We start from the raw sequence: 17,679 nt of genomic DNA on the forward strand, positions 1-17,679 counted from the left end.
TGTAACATTTTCGAAGTAACTATGATCTTCACAGGATACTTAATCAAATACTTAGGAGTTCATGAAAGACACATCACTGTTTTTTAACGTAAGCATTCCAAAATATAAACAGAAAATCATAATGAAAAGGAATAATTAATAATGTAAAAAATATTAAATATTATATGGTGTGACACATGAACATTTTCTTGCCACTTAATTTATTACCAAAATGGAAAATGTTCATATTATTGTGCCAAATGTCATAAATGCATTTAGTTGTTTTTGAAACAATTAAGACATTTGTGAAGTACATGTAACTGCTAAATCGCATACTTTAATAAAAATAACAGTACCATTAACAAATAAAATATTACAAATTATATTGTGACACACGAACATTTCTTTCAAGTTGATTACTAATCTTTTCAAATGCATATAGAGATTTACCGTATACACTGTGCCTACAGTTCTTATTATACAAAGCAACACTTGATTACACTAAAGTGTCCACACCTGTGGAGTAACGGTCAGCGCGTCTGACTGCGAAACCAGGTGGCCCAGGTTCGAATCCCGGTCGGGGCAAGTTACCTGGTTGAGGTTTTTTCCGGGGTTTTCCCTCAACCCAATACGAGCAAATGCTGGGTAACTTTCGGTGCTGGACCCCGGACTCATTTCACCGGCATTATCACCTTCATATCATTCAGACGCTAAATAATTTAGATGTTGATACAGCGTCGTAAAATAACCCAATGAAAAAAATTACACTAAAGTACACTTTCAGATTTAAAATATCCACGGTTGTTTACAACTATATGTGGTGATATCTCCTGTGTAATGTCACGTAACAAATACATCAATATAGGCTATCCACTTTTTCTGCCATTTGTAGACGCTTTAAATTCTTCGCCACTACAAGCTTTTGTAACTTCCTCTGCTTATCTGACGTCTTTTTTTAAATTGATTATTTAACGATGTTGTATCAACTACTAGGTTATTTAGCCTCGATGGAATTGATGATAGTGAAATGATATTTGGCGAGATGAGGTTGAGGATTCGCCATAGATTACATGACATTCGCCTTACAATTGGGGAAAACCTCGGAAAAAACCTCAACCAGGTAACTTGCCCCAATCAGGATTTGAACCCGGGCCCACTCATTTCACGGTCAGATGTGCCTACCATTACTCCACAGCAGTGGACCGAACATGGGTTATGTACATTAATTCTTTTGACTTTCGGTTAGCTTTCTTAAGAATACGCATAAAGAAATGTAGTGTTTTCCAGGCTATCCTTGTAATATTAGTGACTTATTTCAACCAGTTTGTTACTAAAATATATACAGTACCTAAGTGTTTACTTGTGACACTGGTGATCCATTTAATTGGTATATGAGACGAATTTAATTTTGTGTTTTACAGAAGGATACATATTGATTTACTTTTGCTCACATTGATTTTAATTTTATTTGTTGTAGTCCAGTTTTCAATAACGTCAAGCTAGTTTTGCAAGGCGGTGATATAAGATTTATCACTAATTTTTTCTGTATATTATACAGTCATCCACGAATAACCTTGCCTGAGAAGTGACATTTCTATTCAAATCCTACAATAATTTCCAGTAAATATTTTGCACCGAGAAGCTATTATACATTTAATTTTACTTCTGAGACCAGTGAAATATATGCCAATTTTATTAGAAAGGTGCATGTATAATTATCCAATAGCATGATATTATCTGCAACAAAAACTAAAGGGCATGAAAGAAAAGAAGAAAACATTAATGCTGTGGTTCTTAGAGTTCCATTAGAGTTACACGTTCATTGTCCACTGAAAGTTGTATTTCTCTATTGAAGTGTAAAAGAGAAACTGTCATAAATTATGTCAGAAACAAAGAAAGGCACCACCCAAATATGTAGGATAATTAATTTAATAATGTTATTACCGGGACTTGAAAAAAGCAATCATATGTAATGGGTGGGGAAAAAAATACTTTTTAATCGCGCTTCTATAGTTCGACAATGCTGACTATTCAGAGTTTTGCCTGACAGGTGAGCTACCATAAATTCCTTGAAGTCCTAGTTATTACTGAAGCCAAATGTGTCTCTCTTGTCAAGAGTCCATTTTATTTATACTTGTTAAGACATGATTCATAGACTAGTTACCGCTTTCAGTTTTGATACTACATACACTGAAATTAATCTATTATTATTCGTCCTATTTATACATTTATATTGAATGATTCGGTCTACCTTCATAACACATCTCATCAACAATACTCGATAAGAGTTGAATTAGCTTCCATGCTGCGTTGTATTTATTTTGTCATGTTCCTATAGCAGGAATTTTAAATAGAAATTCCTTAAAACAGATTTATATTCACTCCTATGCCTTTATATAGAATACCAGTACATATATTGTATTTCTTAAGATTTGATTACTTTATAAACAGTATGTTAGTGCAAGAACTCTTTTTTTCATATTTAATAATTCTGGCATGTGTCAATAAATATGCTTGAGACCTCTGTCTCTCTGAATTACTCTTTACTAACTGGAAACATATTCCAAATTTATATTTTAAAAAAGTATTAAAATATCCTCACAATTTAGAGCATAACAATTCCCGAAATAATCATCCTACATTAAATTATTAAGATAAAAATGATTCAATCTATCGCTTGTAACAATACCTTTATGGTCCTAATGAATTAAGAAATAATTTACATCCAACAGATTTATTTTTAAATGGCCTGCAGTTATTATTTTGAATTTTATTGTACCTTAATAAATTGAGTTAAGGTACAATAAAATTTCATCAAGTTTCAAAGAAAGTAATTCCATCTTTCCAACAGGGGGACAATAAATACTTAAAGTAATGCTAAACTCGAAAAACTTATTGATGCAACTTAATTACATATTCTATACCACTAACACCAAAAAAAAGTGTCCTATTGTTCATACTGATTCAATATGAATAGTTTCTTAGTGTTTGTCCATTCCACTTTTTTTATTGTCCTTCCCATTTCTATTTCTCTCATTTTTAGTAGGTACTTCACATGTAGTATATGTTTTATTTTAATACATATAATGACCATGAAGATATTTGGATATGTCTTACAAAATTCTTGCTGAAGACCATTGTGGTAATATTCTACCGCATCTGTAGTTTGTACATTTCGAAATTTTCGTGCTTCAGCCCAGAATTCAGGCGGGGGGAGGGGAGGTTGATGTGCCAATGTAGTTTTCCAGAATATAATAATATTCGAAACATTCTCTAATAGGAGGGGCCTCTGATATTAGCTCTGCAAAAAATCTGATATCGGTACTTCTGTTGCTGGTAAATGAGAAAGAACGAAATATAAAAATTTTTACCCACTTTCGAATTTCAGGTGCTTTGTGTCTCAGCTGCTGGTTTGATATACTGTTTGTTTCCTTTAACTGTCCTAAGCGAAATTTACACTCTGTAATTTTAACACTGGGAACATTTATTTTGGCAGCATTGTGTGATGCTATTTCATAATATGACAAGAGCTTTGAAATGATTAACTGCTAACTACTTACCTGGGTGAAGCGGTTCCTGTGATTTCTGAAGTGAAAACCGTTCAATTTATAGGGAATTTTTTTGTGGAGATGCATTTGATTGTATATGCAAGGTGTAAAAGTGCCTAAACTAACTGACCCCAGTGCTGTCATGGAGGCCACACGAGGCCATATATATCGTATGGAACCTACAATTTTTTTTAATTAATCGTATGGGGAAATGAAAATTTTGTCTGTAAGGAGCCATACGGCAAATGGGTGCCTAAGTTTTGTATGTGGAGATCTATACAGATCTTAGATCATCTCTTCCTGTTCCTACTGTACCTACCGCCTATTTTGTTTGATGTTCATAAACAAAAATTATCCACCTCTTCAGCACTGGAATCCAGAATTATATAAAATAATGGTTGAAAAACAAGAAGTGCTGCAAATATACACTCCAAGATTCATCGAGACAAGTGTGCATCTATGGTGGTGCTACATGGTGTATTCTTTAAATCAAACTTGTACAATTAAATTGTAAAGCAAAACAATTTCTTTACTTCTTCTTTAATATTAAAAAAAATAATTAAATGACAATTGGAGAAATAGAGAGAGGAGAGTAAAATATATTTCAAGGGAGAAAACAAGGGGTGGGGTGTATGGCCAAGAAAAAAATTACCATGACAGCACTGACCAAACCTAACCTGTTACAGACTCATGTATGTAAGGTGAATAAGCTGAGTATGAAGGAAACTACCTCAGCGCTAATTTAACTCTTATAGATGAACTATATAAAGAACTTCAAGTGTCAATATTGTCTCAAAGGTTTCTGTGTAACAAACTTCATTTAGAAATGCCCATCTGCGATTATGTTAACTGTAGAAGAAGGAAGAAATATTGTCGTCATATGAAGTTACTCAAATTTCCAATTAAGGACAACGAAAGGCTACAAAAGTTACGGTATTTTTGATTTCACCCTTATAAATTGAACGATTTTGACTTCAGAAATCACCGTAACTACCTCAGCACTAGTTTCAGTAATTTAAGGACTAGTATAAAGTAAATTTGATTAAAGTGAGAAAGAAATTCGTAAGGGAGGCGGTCAGGAGGGATTGAGGTTGTCTACTAATTCTTTGCAAACAACTATTATCGTAACTACCTCAGCACTAGTTTCAGTAATTTAAGGACCATATAAAGTAAATTTGATTGAAGTGAGAAAGAAATTCGTAAGGGAGGCGGTCAGGAGGGATTGAGGTTGTCTACTAATTCTTTGCAAACAACTATTATAGGCTATTTCATTTGACTAACGATGATTTGTAGAGAGCAAAATACCTACAGTAGGGTAAAGAATCTAAATCAGTACGTTTGAGAACGGATATAAAAGTGTCAGGAAAATAACAGAATTACCGTATATTGCAATTAACTCTGCATTGGCAGAGAAACCGCACAGGGTATCGTAAATCTGCTGAAAATTAGAAAATTGTGTAAAAAATGCATTCAGAGCGAATTTTCCAGCCTGATAATATCTCGCTCAGTTATGGACATAATTCAATACCGTAAGACTGATATAAAACGAATACTAGAACAATTTGTTAACCAAAGACGATGTTCAGTAGTTATTTAACAACATACAGAGCAAATAAAAACACAAACGCATATTCTAGCAATAGTTCAGATGAAAAGAAAATGATTAGTACGACCGCTTATTCGTAAAAAGAACACTGCCAGCTGTGTAGCCTACATGAAGCAATATATCAGGTCTACGTTATGAACACGTTGAATTTAATGTGGACGAGAAACGTACAGTTATTATTTATCTGCTTCCATATCGCATCATATAATACACCTGTAAAATGAAAACATATAGGCCTAGAAAAGAGGAAACATGTTTGGGGGGGAGGGAGTTGTAATTCTTCCCCTTTCGGATAAATTTCAGAAGAGGGATACCTGCTTTTCCTTCATATTCAAAAATTGTAATCTTGTTCACACAAAATAAATTAGTGCCTTTTTACTCGCAATATTTACGCAAATACACATTGTCGCTAACAGTGGTGCTATCTCTCAATAATGTTCAGAACGAAGGAGGTAGACAGAGAGAGAAAAAATTTCTCCCGCCAACTACGCCACACACCAACGTCATGTTCTTATGTTGGTGACATTGTGTATTTACTTAAATTTGGTGGTAAACGTAACGGCACGGTTCAAAGTGACCGTGCTAATTCTCCAGTATAGCGCAGATTATATATTGAACGCAAACAACATTATATCAGCCATGTACCAAAATGTCATCTATGTGTGTTGATGAATTTGGGTAAAACAAGCTTCTGTATACTACAATTTAGCGACACATCAAAGTCTTATTGTAACATAACCTCACATTACAATGAGAAAGAAATTTGGAGGTGGCATGACGTAAAAAAGTCATCCCACAGTCGTATTACTCTATGTACTGTTCAGGTACTCTGCCATCTAGTGTTTGTTATTGCAAGCTCATTTCTCGACACTAGCGACGCATAGCGTCCGTTATTTTCCAGTTGCGTCTAAATTCAATACAAGCTTGGTCAATCTGTTTTATATATGATCTAGGTTCAACAGTATGAGCAAAGACCAAACCACGGTCTGTGACCAAACCATAGACATGAAAGTATAACTGGATGTAGCACTGTCGCAAGCTCTGCATTGAGGAAAGTGAGGCCGCGCTTGTCGATTAGTTTCGCCTGGTACTGAGGACTTTGTAGTTTGGAGGTTATGTTTTTCGAGTATGTTTAAATTAAAATGTGCAGTTTACAAATTCATTGTCTTAACATTAATGTTTATTGTGATATCAGGGATGGTAACGAATATATTTTGACATGGGAAAAGTGCAGCCTTAGGGTTCATATTCGTTAAAAATTATTTAATATCATTGTTTAATGTTATCTTTGTGTCTCATTCATTGTAGATTTCCATTCAGCAGACCACACATTCTGCATCAATGGGTAGCTGCAGTTAAAAGAGAAAAGTGGACTCCTACAAAAAACAGTTTTTTGTGTAGTGAACATTTCACAAAAGAAAGTTACGAAGCCCAGTTGTCATCAGGTAGATGGTACTTAAAGGAAGATGCAGTACCCGAGTTATTCATCTATCCAGAACGACTGCATAAAGTTATAAAAAGAAGAAAGCCTCTTATTCGAAATACTTCAGTAGTACCAGAGAAGGTAAGTATCTTTAGAAAATTGCTATTGAATCATAGGCTGTTTGTCAAGATTTTCCATTGTTCTATTTTTTTTTAGCCTTTAGTTGTATAATGTAATGCAACAGTCTTGATATTTTGGGTATTGGCTCTCCATGAGTCCCATACTGTTACATAACATTACTGACATCAAGTTTTTTTATATTACAGAAATTAAGAACTACCCAGGACTCAGTAGGGCTACATTCTAACTCAAACCATGAAAATGATGCCAGCTCATCAGACACTCTAACATTGTCAAGTGTTAGACCACCTACAACTGCACCAGAAAGCCCCAAGAAACAGGTACTGAAAAGAAAAGTGAAGACACTGCAGCAAAAATTGCGACGCAAGAATGTTAGGATTACAACAATGAAGGAACTACTTAAAGAACTAAAGAGAGAACTGGTTATGTTGAATTAGCTGGACTTGTAGACGAGAAAGATGTACTAGCTACAGAAGCATAGATGTTTATGATAATTTCGATTAAACATAATTTTAAATGTCCTGTTGCATATTTTTTTACTGACAAAGTAAATTCTAATGTTCAGGCACAGCTTTTGAATATATGCTTGACTAAATTGCATGAAATAGGTATTAGAATATGGTCAATTACTTGTGATGGTTTATATGACAATATCACCACCCTTACTGCTTTAGGATGCAATTTTTCTGCCCATGACATGAAATGTTACTTTGTACATCCAGACATGGGTAAGGTTTGGACTATATTTGACCCTTGTCATATGGCAAAATTAGGTAGGGGTTGTTTAGCAGAGAAGTCCTGTTTGACGTCAGAAAAAGGTTCAATACAATGGAAATACATTATGAATTTACACGAGATACAAGAGCAGGAAGGATTAAAATTTGCTAATAAACTCTCAGGAACCCATGTAAACTGGAGAAATCAGAAGATGAATGTTAGATTAGCTGTGCAAACATTAAGTTCTAGCGTTGCTGATGCTATTGATTATTTAAGGATGAGTGGTCATGAGTCTTTTCAGGGTTCTGAAGCAGCAGTTGAATTTATAAGATACATGGACAGATTGTTCGACATTTTAAATTCCAGGAACCCTTTCTCTCCTGGTTATAAAAAGCCACTATCATTGAATAATGAAAACTATTGGAAAGAATTATTTCATGAAACAAAACTGTATCTAAAATCATTGATGATTGATGGTATTCCACTATTGTCTCATCCAAGAAAAATGTTTGCATTAGGATATATTGTCTGTATCACTTCTATTGAAAACATTGCCAGTGATATTTTGAAAAGACAAGATGACCCTTTAAAATATTTATTCACTTATAAATTTTCTCAGGACTACCTTGAATTACTTTTTTCATGCATCCAGGCAAGAGGTGGGAGCAATAATAATCCTAACACGCTCCAATTCAAGTGGGCTCTGAGAAAATTATTGTTTAGAAATGCTGTTACTGCTAGTGGTAACTACCTAAATATGGAGCACCCAAACACAGAGTCAGTGCTGGAGTTCAATAGTAATAACAGAATCTTAACTCAAACTTCTACATCATGTGATCTTAGAAGTGAATGTAGTGACGATACAGAGATTATCCAGCTTGTTAACACTTTAGATTCACACACTTTAAGTAGCTTCCAAGAAAATATATTATGTAACATTGCTGGTAGTATACTTAAAAAAACTTCTTGAGAAAATTAACTGTGAACACTGTCAGGTAATGTGTGTTAATCAACAAACATTTCAAAGCATTGTAGATCACAATTACACCATGTTGCCTTGCATTTTGCAATTTCACAAATTTGTATCCTATGTATCGAGGGGTGGACTTATAGATCCGTCAGATGATGTGTTTGTGATTGCACAACACGTTGAGAAAGCTTTTCAGATTTACATTATTCAACAGAATATGATCAGTATGCGAAATATTGATAAGCACATTACCGGTACCTGCTTTGTCATACAAAAACTGCTGAGTTTAAGTAAGCCTCCATTTACTTCCTCCCATCCTCCTACAGAAGAATTGGGATACGAAGATACCCATGAAATGAAAATTATAAAGGCAGTCATTCAAATGTATTTAAACATTCGTTTAAAAACATTTGCTAAAAAGTTCACATTGAAGGTTGCCAAAGGAAATGCCACTTCCATAAGGAGCAAATTAACAAAACAAATATTGTTCCAACATGTGTAACTTTCTGGAATAATACCATTTGAACTACAGTATATCTATACATATTTTGTGTTAGATATGAACAAATAAAATTCATTGTGATATTTTTTCTCCTTATATTGTCTGTGAATTGATTTAATGTAGGCCTATTGTAAAACCCAAATTCCTTTCAAGAATGAGTCCTTATCTACGTGGATTATAATACCAAATTGTTTGTGAGATGTGTTAAAATAATAATTTCTTGATCTGTAAAGGTTTTGAAGAGTGTCTAAACTGAATGTGTGAAATATTTCAAAGCAGTTTCAAAATAAATTAACTGATGAATATGTACCATAGACATGTGTCTATGATATATACGAAGCTGAATATTGCCCCTCGGACCAGACATGACTAGTCGCACGGTTGGCCTCAGTTATTATGTTACAGTGCTCCATCCAGTTCATCTTTATATGTCTATGGACCAAACACGTTGTGGAAACCGAAGAGAGATTTCTAAAACTCATTGATAAAAGCCATGATCTAGGGTTTCATCCTAGATCCAATGATGTTATAGTTACTTACCTAGATCACAGAATTATATATATAAACTATAAAACGTATTTGATATATACTGGGATGGCAAAACATGATATGTGCACTTTTCATCATTTTACAGGAGAGCAATTTTAAACTTTTGAGTTTAATTTAAAAATACTTAGAATTAATGCTGGAAACTAAGACAGTAGTATTTAATACATAATTTTTTCGAGATGTTAAATTTAAATTTGTATTGGATATTTTTTTTTTTCAATCGACACTTTGGAATTTGAAATTTTCCGACATCTTTTGCCCAATTATTTTAATGTAAATAAAAGAGACAAATCAGAATGTGGTAAAACTTTAAATTTTACATAAAATAGTATAGGCATGATGCATGTAGATTATTATTATTATTATTATTAATTGAAACAACTGTAATCGTAGTAATATTAAATAAAATGTTTTCTTTTGAGTGCACAAGAAATTAACTCGGAACTATATTAGTTATCAATTTAAAGAAAAATGGTTTTGTTTGGAGAATAAGGCAGGATTTGAATTACAATCACTTACTGTTTTTCACTATTTCTGGTTTGTTTCCACTGGTCACTGTCCTCTGATATTTCACCATCAAATACAGCTGCAGTATGTGAAGTTCTCAATTATCTGTAGGGATCATAGCAATCCTCACCAATGCGATTAAGGGTCAGAGAGGCTCAGCAAGTCTCTTTATATAATAGTTTCTGACTACGTTTTCGCGTATAATGGCTATCACGTTTTGGATATATGTTAGTAAATTGTTTTATGTAGGTAATACTGTAGTTTCTCTCCCCACTGTGTTTAGTTTTTGGATCATACTTTCCTCTACTGTCAAGTGTAATAAATCCACATGGAGAAACCTTCTTCTTGTGTATAAGATTATTTATTAATCTGACCTCTTGATTATAGGCCATGAATATATGAAAACATTTTTATTTAACAATTGAATTGTTTCATCCCCTGCAATTTGGCAATTAATAATTTACAATATTTTTTCATGTATGCTGGATAATATTTTGTCCCCTATTTTTCCTTTAACTTTCGTTTTGGATAATATTACGTTTTGAAATTATTTTTCAGATTTCTTTAAAATTCTGAAGATGAGTTGGTTTCTCTTGAGAAAGTGTTGTATGGCACATTCTTCTACAGCATATTTAGTTGTGGATTCACTAGTGCCAATGCATGGACTTTTTATCAAAGTCTAGATCGGATATGATGGCTATTTCTCCTTATATATGAAACATACTTCTTATATCATCTGATCTCTTTATGATTCCAAAATGAGACTTTGCGAGGTGTAAGATGATAATATGAAGTAGTTTTGTGATTTTTATTTCAAAAGTTTTAAAATACCATTTTCTGACAAACTTGAATTTAAAAAAACTTATATTGTAAACTCAGTCATGTTACACATTAATTTAATGCCCATTAAAAGATCTTCAAAATGAGGCATTGCCCAGCTCTGTATCTCATCTGGTTTTGGAGAAAATGGTAATTAACTGCTTCAGGACGTGGCTTTTTTTTCCTTATTAAAAAAGATAAAAATTAATACTTAATCACTTTTGAACGCAGGACAATTTTTTTCTTACGATTTCCATTCATACCTATGTAAGGTCACTTGATAGAGCAAGTTTAATCAAAATTTGAGAAGTCAAAGGAGATTTTAATTCGAAACTGTGTTGATTTGACATGGAATGACTCTACATGAACTAGATATTTACAAAATAAATAATTATGGCCACAGAAAGAGCAATTAAGAGTTTAAAATACTGCTTATACTTAGTTACAATTGTTAACTACGTAATTAGTAACAATAATATTTATTATGGTTTATTTAACGACACTCGCAACTGCTGAGATTATATCAGCATCGCTGGTGTGCCAGAATTTTGTCCCGCAGGAGTCCTTTTACATGCCAGTAAATCTACTCATGAGCCTGTCACATTTAAGCACAAGGCCAGCGCTATACCAACTGTGCTACTGAGGCCAACAACATGAAATTACGTACTATATAATGAAACAACTTCTGTATTCTGAGTCCCTATCACCACAGCATGGTGTCCCTATCACCACAGCATGGTGTGGCCTCAGACCGCAGAAAGAGGAGATGACCTCCAGATATGGAGGTTAGTTGCGAATATATTGAATAAGCAGTCGCAGACAGCTGATAAGGGGTGGTCCTCCAGCTTGGGGGTAAGGGAATCACCGTAAAGAAAGAGCTTGTTGCAAAACCCCAACATAAGCCACAGAATGGGACTGATTCTTTGGCATGACTACAACAAAGGAATAAATTTATAAGATTTGGTATTTCGAATGTCACAAATATTTATAAAACAGAAGGGGTAACATTAGTAGCAAAAGAACTAGTAGGTATAGAATAGACACTGTGAAAGTGCAGGAGGTTATGTTAGATGATAATGGCATACCAGCAAATACATTGTGGCCAACGAAATTTCATCCATTGAGAATCATTAATAAAAGTTTTCTTTTCAGATAGAAAATATCCACACTTTAAAGAGAGAAGGCCGGATTTCTGTCTGATACAACAGATGTCAACAATAGTCTGTGTGGTATAGGTCTGCCCATTGTGTTATTGTTTCCAAAATGGCGGAAAAGGGAAGATTGACATTGGAGCAGAAAACGAAAACAGTTTCACTTTTTGGAGAAACAAACAGTGTGGTGTTAAGACAGAAACGTTTTCGTGCCCATTTTCGGACGAGGTGGACCCCCTATAGACAGATAGTGAGAAGATGTTCCAAACATTTCAAACAAATGGCACCTTGTTGGAGCCAAAGCAATCTTGTGCTTCCACAGTTCGGACACCCGAGAATATTGAAGCCATGAGGGAGGCAATGACCAGGAGTCCCAGTAAATCAACCAGAACTCTTTCCAGGCAGTTGGGGATCCGTCACAGTAGTCTTCAGAATATACTCCGTAATGATCTGCACCTCTTCCCCTACAAAATCACAGTGGCTCACAAATTGCAAGCGAATGGCAGACAACAAAGGGTCCAATTTGCCACTTGGGTGTATTACATAACCAGACATCGGATTCTAGGGCAAATGCCTATTTTGTTTCTTTAGGAGAAAAGTAAAAATAATTATTAATATTTGTGTTTCATGGAAATTGAAAGGTATTCAAAGAGTTTTATAGTGCCCTAAAACGGTTATTAGAGCCTAATTTGTTAATATTCGCCTAAAAATGCCTAACTCACTGTAAAGTTTCGCATTTTACTCTTACTTTTTATAATTTATACATGCATTCACTGCGAAATTTAAGGCATTTAAAAAGTGGAAAGTTTGCTTCACACCGGCCATGAAACCATTGATAAAGGAAACAAAATGTTTTGAATCTCACGACACTCGCAATAGATTTCACCGAATTTAACATGTTTGGAGGCATAAATGCCGACAAAGAACCAACCTTAGTTTTGAAGCAGGCAACATTCACAACATGTGCTGCTACCGATTCAGAGATATACTATACTATAAAAATGACTGTTTTCGGTCTGAAACCGATTAGCTGTACTGCCCTTCAGAGTGTCATAAAATCACAATTTTTGGAGAAAGAGTGTTTTTGAAATATTTATGAAAAGTCGTAAAACTGCGAATTAGTAGGGTAAACCGTTACAAAATATTTAAAAGAATGGCCCTCCTAGTGTTAACACTACCAGGAAATGCAACAATAAGTGGAACTGTGTATTTTTGTCCAATTGAATCTCAATAACAACGGTTCATTTGAATGCTCGTTAACAGTTGCTCTTTCCCTCACCTTATTTATGTTGAGAAGTTTTGAGCGGTAGGACGTTTTCCTGTAAAGTTTAACGCGATAATGCCGAAAAATATAAGTGCAAAATCTACATTGATCCGGCAATGGCTAACAGAATATTCAGAATTCACTTATGATGGAAAAATAATATTCTGCAAGATTTGTAGCAAACAGGTATGTAACAATAGTTGAAATATATAAATTCTATTAATTTTAATGAGTAGGCCTATAATATTTATACATTGACTGAGCTATCCTGAGGTATAATTCTTTTTAAGACCACTACACTTTAACCTTTTAAATTCCGATAGTTAAAGTATTTGCAGGTCATTAAAATTTTGATTGTTCGAACCCACTAACTTTGTGATAGAAATACGGCAATACAACAATTAGGATTTTATTTTAATTCAGTTTACTTTACATTTTTAGATTTCGCAAGAAAAGAAGTGCCACCTAAAGCAGCATGTGCAAGGAGCGGCTCATAAGGCTAAAGTTCAGCAGAAAAATCAACTGCAACAAACTTTACTAACACAGCCTACTTCATCCAATCTCAGCAGCAATTTCTATGCTGATTTAACCAGAGCGTTTGTTGCTGCTAACATTCCCTGGAATGCAATTGAAAATCCGGTTTTAAGACAGTTCTTACAAAAATACTGCAAACAAAATATCCCATCTGAGTCGACCCTAAGAAAAAATTACTTAGACAGAATATACAATGAAACTTTCGCTTCCATTCGGGAGGATATAGGTGATTCTTACATATGGGTCTCTGTGGATGAAACCTCAGATCCTATGAATAGGTATATAGCAAATATGGTAGTAGGAAAACTTAGTCCTGATGGACCTTCGATTCCACACCTCGTATGTGTTAAGGAACTTTCGAAAGTGAATAGCCAAGCCATTGCTTATTTTGTAAATAAAGGCCTACAGTCTTTATACTCAGGTAATATAGACGATTCTAAAGTTCTGTTGTTTTGTACTGATGCTGCCTCATACATGGTTGCTGCAGCTCCACTTCTTAAAACATTTTATCCTAACCTCACGCATTTAACCTGTCTAGCACATGGCCTTCACAGGGTTTCTGAAACAATCCGGAATGAATTTCCTCTTGTCAATTCGTTTATTTCTAACACAAAAAAATGTTTTTGTAAAGCCCCATCCAGGATTTCAATATTCAGAGAGAACTTTCCAGATATCCCACTCCCACCTCAGCCGGTTGTTACACGATGGGGAACCTGGATTCAGTCAGTGGTGTATTATTCTAAGTATTTTAAAGAAGTGGTCACAGTTATTGATAAATTACCTGAAACTGATAGTGCAGCGTGTGTGAAAGCAGTGAAAGATTGTCTGAATGACTCACGAGTGAAAAACGATATTGCCTACATAACATCAAACTTTTCTTTCATACCTGCAAGCATTGAACAATTAGAACGTGAAAAACAATCTCTTTGTAGCCAAATAGCAATAGTAAAGGAAGCTCAAGTGAACATACATTCTGCTTTGGGCGAAACTGGGAAAAAAGTTAAAAATAAGTGGGACAACGTATTAAATAAGAATGTAGGATTTTCATTGTTGGAAAAAGTATCAAGAGTGATATCGGGGGAAAGTATAAATGTTCCAGTAAGTATTGATGTATCTATTGTACCTAATTTAAAATTTGCGCCTCTCACATCAGTTTCGGTTGAAAGAAGTTTTTCTGCTTTCAAAATGATTCTCAGTGACAAAAGGCAAAGGTTAACTGTGGAGAATTTAGAAAAAATTCTGGTGGTGTACTGTGCAGATAATTATAATAAAGTCTGAGCATGGAACTGAATTTCAATAACTTAAAATGAGTAATCTTGATATCAATAATCATTATTTCATTAGTTTCAATATATTAAATTTGTGCAGCTCTGTTTATAAATATAATATAGTATTCTTTTTTAATGTTTAAACATACTTTTTTGTGCGTATTTTAGTGTATAACTAAAAATTTCAGTGAAAGAAATAAGTATGATACCTTGATGTGCCTAAAATGCCTATTTTCATTAAAATAGAGCCTAATTTTACAAATTTTGAGCTTATTTTAGGCGCCTAAAACTGCAATTTTTAGTGCCTAAAAATCCGATGTCTATACATAACACCTGGTTCTCTAATGAGGCATACGTGCATCTGAATGAAAGTGTAAACAAACAGCCATGGCATAATCAGACTTTTCTTCTTTAATGATACCGTGAACTCTGTCTGCTACAATGACATGCTGCAAAACTTTTTCATCCCACAGTTGTTTGCACGAGGACTTTCCATGAATATTCAATGGTTTATGCAAGATGGCACCCATCCACATACAGCAAATCTTGTGATGGATTTACTGTATGAAAACTTCGAGAATCGTGTGATGTCGAATAGTTTCCCGGAAAGATTTCATGGTGGATCAATGTGGTCACAACACAGTTCTGACCTGAACTCTTTTTCTTGTGGGGGTTCATGGAGGAAAAAATCTTCCGAGAAAACCCTACAAATCTATTACAGTTGCGTGCAGCAATCATTAACATTTACAGTTTCAACTCAGACTTGCATTTGCATAAATTGTAAAATATGTATGTAGAATGAAACATTAACCATTATGGTACAAGAAAGGACCCTTTCAAGGACTTTGGTGCATGTTTTGCAACTGGAACATCCCTCTCGAGGTACTAACAATAGTCTGCAAGCATGTTCACATCCCAGCATCCCTGGTACTTCTCTTTCTCCATGAAAGCACTCGCCTTGCTCTTCTCTTTATTCCCAACAGTTTTTAAGAAAGTACCTAATCTAAATGCGAGTTGAGAAAGTGTATCTTTATGAACATATGTGCATCAGGAGTCTGGTAGCTCCAATGGAGTTCTTTAACACCATGTTCTTATTCTGGGTTCCTTTGGCTGCTCGGAAAGTTCTTAATAATATTATACTTCAATGCAAGTCAAGGATTTCTCGATTTTTCCTCTTTATCGTCATTCATAAGCTCGTGTTATGAGGGCCATCAAAATTACCTGCTATTAGTTTGGCCTCACTGATAAGTGGAAACTTCTGACTTAGGAAAACAAGAGCTCTACTTTCTTTGTTGAGTGTCTTGACAAAATTTTTCATTAAGCCAAATTTGATTTGCAATGGCAGAGGTAGAATTTTTTGAGGATCCACGAGAGTTTCTGACATAACATTGTGTGAACATGGTTTCACACTAGATCTTGTTTCCCAGATGCGAAAGTTCAAGCCAGATTGCATGGGGCTGCAAGGAAGAAGGTAATTTTACCGCCTTTCCCTCTCCAACTGAGTAGCCACTATACACTATGACCCATGTCTCAAGAGTAATTTTCAAGGTCTCGAACACGAATGAAATTTCTTGAAAAGGCCCTTTCTTCCATATTAACTGTATTTAGGTACTAATATCATAATACTTAATGAACATCTGATGTGAATTTAAGTTTCTTTTGTGACAGTAAATATGATATTTTCTTATCTGTTATACGCTTTATTTCTGTAATACATACTAACTTAAAACATAGCTAGTAAGAAAACCTGACCTGATTGAGAGAATGAGTTATATTTTTGAATTCAGCATGCAAGGAACATAAAATATCAGTTATAAAATCATTGACCTCAGAAAAAAAAGTTTTGAAATGCAGACCAGTGTAATAAATCAATCATTTCATCAATCTGTGAAGGAATAAATTAAACTACCCATCAGTCATGATTCATTCATGAATCAAACGTTCAACAAACCATGAACCAAAGTTCATTCCATCTGCACAGACTTTACACATGGGTTTTCAGTCAAAATCTCTCAACAATATAATCTCATCCCAGGGTCAAGATAATTTACAAAGAAAAAGCACAAAATGTTGTAATATCATTCAAATATAGTGAAAGTGGAGGACAAACCTGAAGATGAATCTTCTGATTCGAAACTTTTGGCAATTTCGGAACAAATTTAGTACGTATCTCAAAGAAATTAAAAACTTCAATGCACTGAATGAATATTAGATAATAAAAAAATTGATTGATACAAATGGTCTATAAACATAAATATTATAAATTCATTTGATTTAAGTTTTTATATACCAGGGCCGTCCGCAAAGTAAGTTTCCCTAAGACCGTTTACAGAAAGAAAATACAATTTTATGGAAAAAAATTATTGGAACAGATACAGTAATTGCTGAGTTATTTTTCAACATATTCCCCACAGAAATTGAGACATTTTTCATACCATGGAATCAACTTTTGTATCCCTGTGTCATAGAAATCCGCCACCTGGGATCAGAACAGTGTGACAGCCATCTGCAGCGCTCTGTTGATTCCAAGGTATGACAAATATCTCAATTCCAATGGGGAATATGTTGAAAAATAGCTCAACAATTGCTCTGTTCCAATAAATCTTTCCATGAAATTGCATTTTCTTTTTGTAAATGGCCCCAGGGACTTTCTAGACACGCTTCATATTTTCTCCCAGAAATGGTGGCGGGAAGAGGACGA

General features: G+C 34.4%; 1 long non-coding RNA gene across 4 annotated transcripts; it reads left to right on the forward strand.

The window, feature by feature from the left end:
- Positions 1–6,050: 6,050 nt before the first annotated feature.
- LOC138709145 (uncharacterized) lies at positions 6,051–17,561 on the forward strand. 4 transcript variants are annotated; one of them, XR_011334847.1, is made up of 3 exons: positions 6,109–6,333; positions 6,442–6,697; positions 6,883–8,982. It is a non-coding gene; the product is annotated as an uncharacterized lncRNA (long non-coding RNA). The 4 variants fall into 4 exon arrangements; XR_011334846.1 differs by adding an exon at positions 11,914–17,561 and having other exon boundaries at positions 6,111–6,697; positions 6,883–7,017; XR_011334845.1 differs by having other exon boundaries at positions 6,111–6,259.
- The last annotated feature ends 118 nt before the right edge of the window (positions 17,562–17,679 follow it).

Source organism: Periplaneta americana, chromosome 11 (assembly GCF_040183065.1).
Source record: "Periplaneta americana isolate PAMFEO1 chromosome 11, P.americana_PAMFEO1_priV1, whole genome shotgun sequence".
NCBI lineage: Eukaryota > Metazoa > Arthropoda > Insecta > Blattodea > Blattidae > Periplaneta > Periplaneta americana.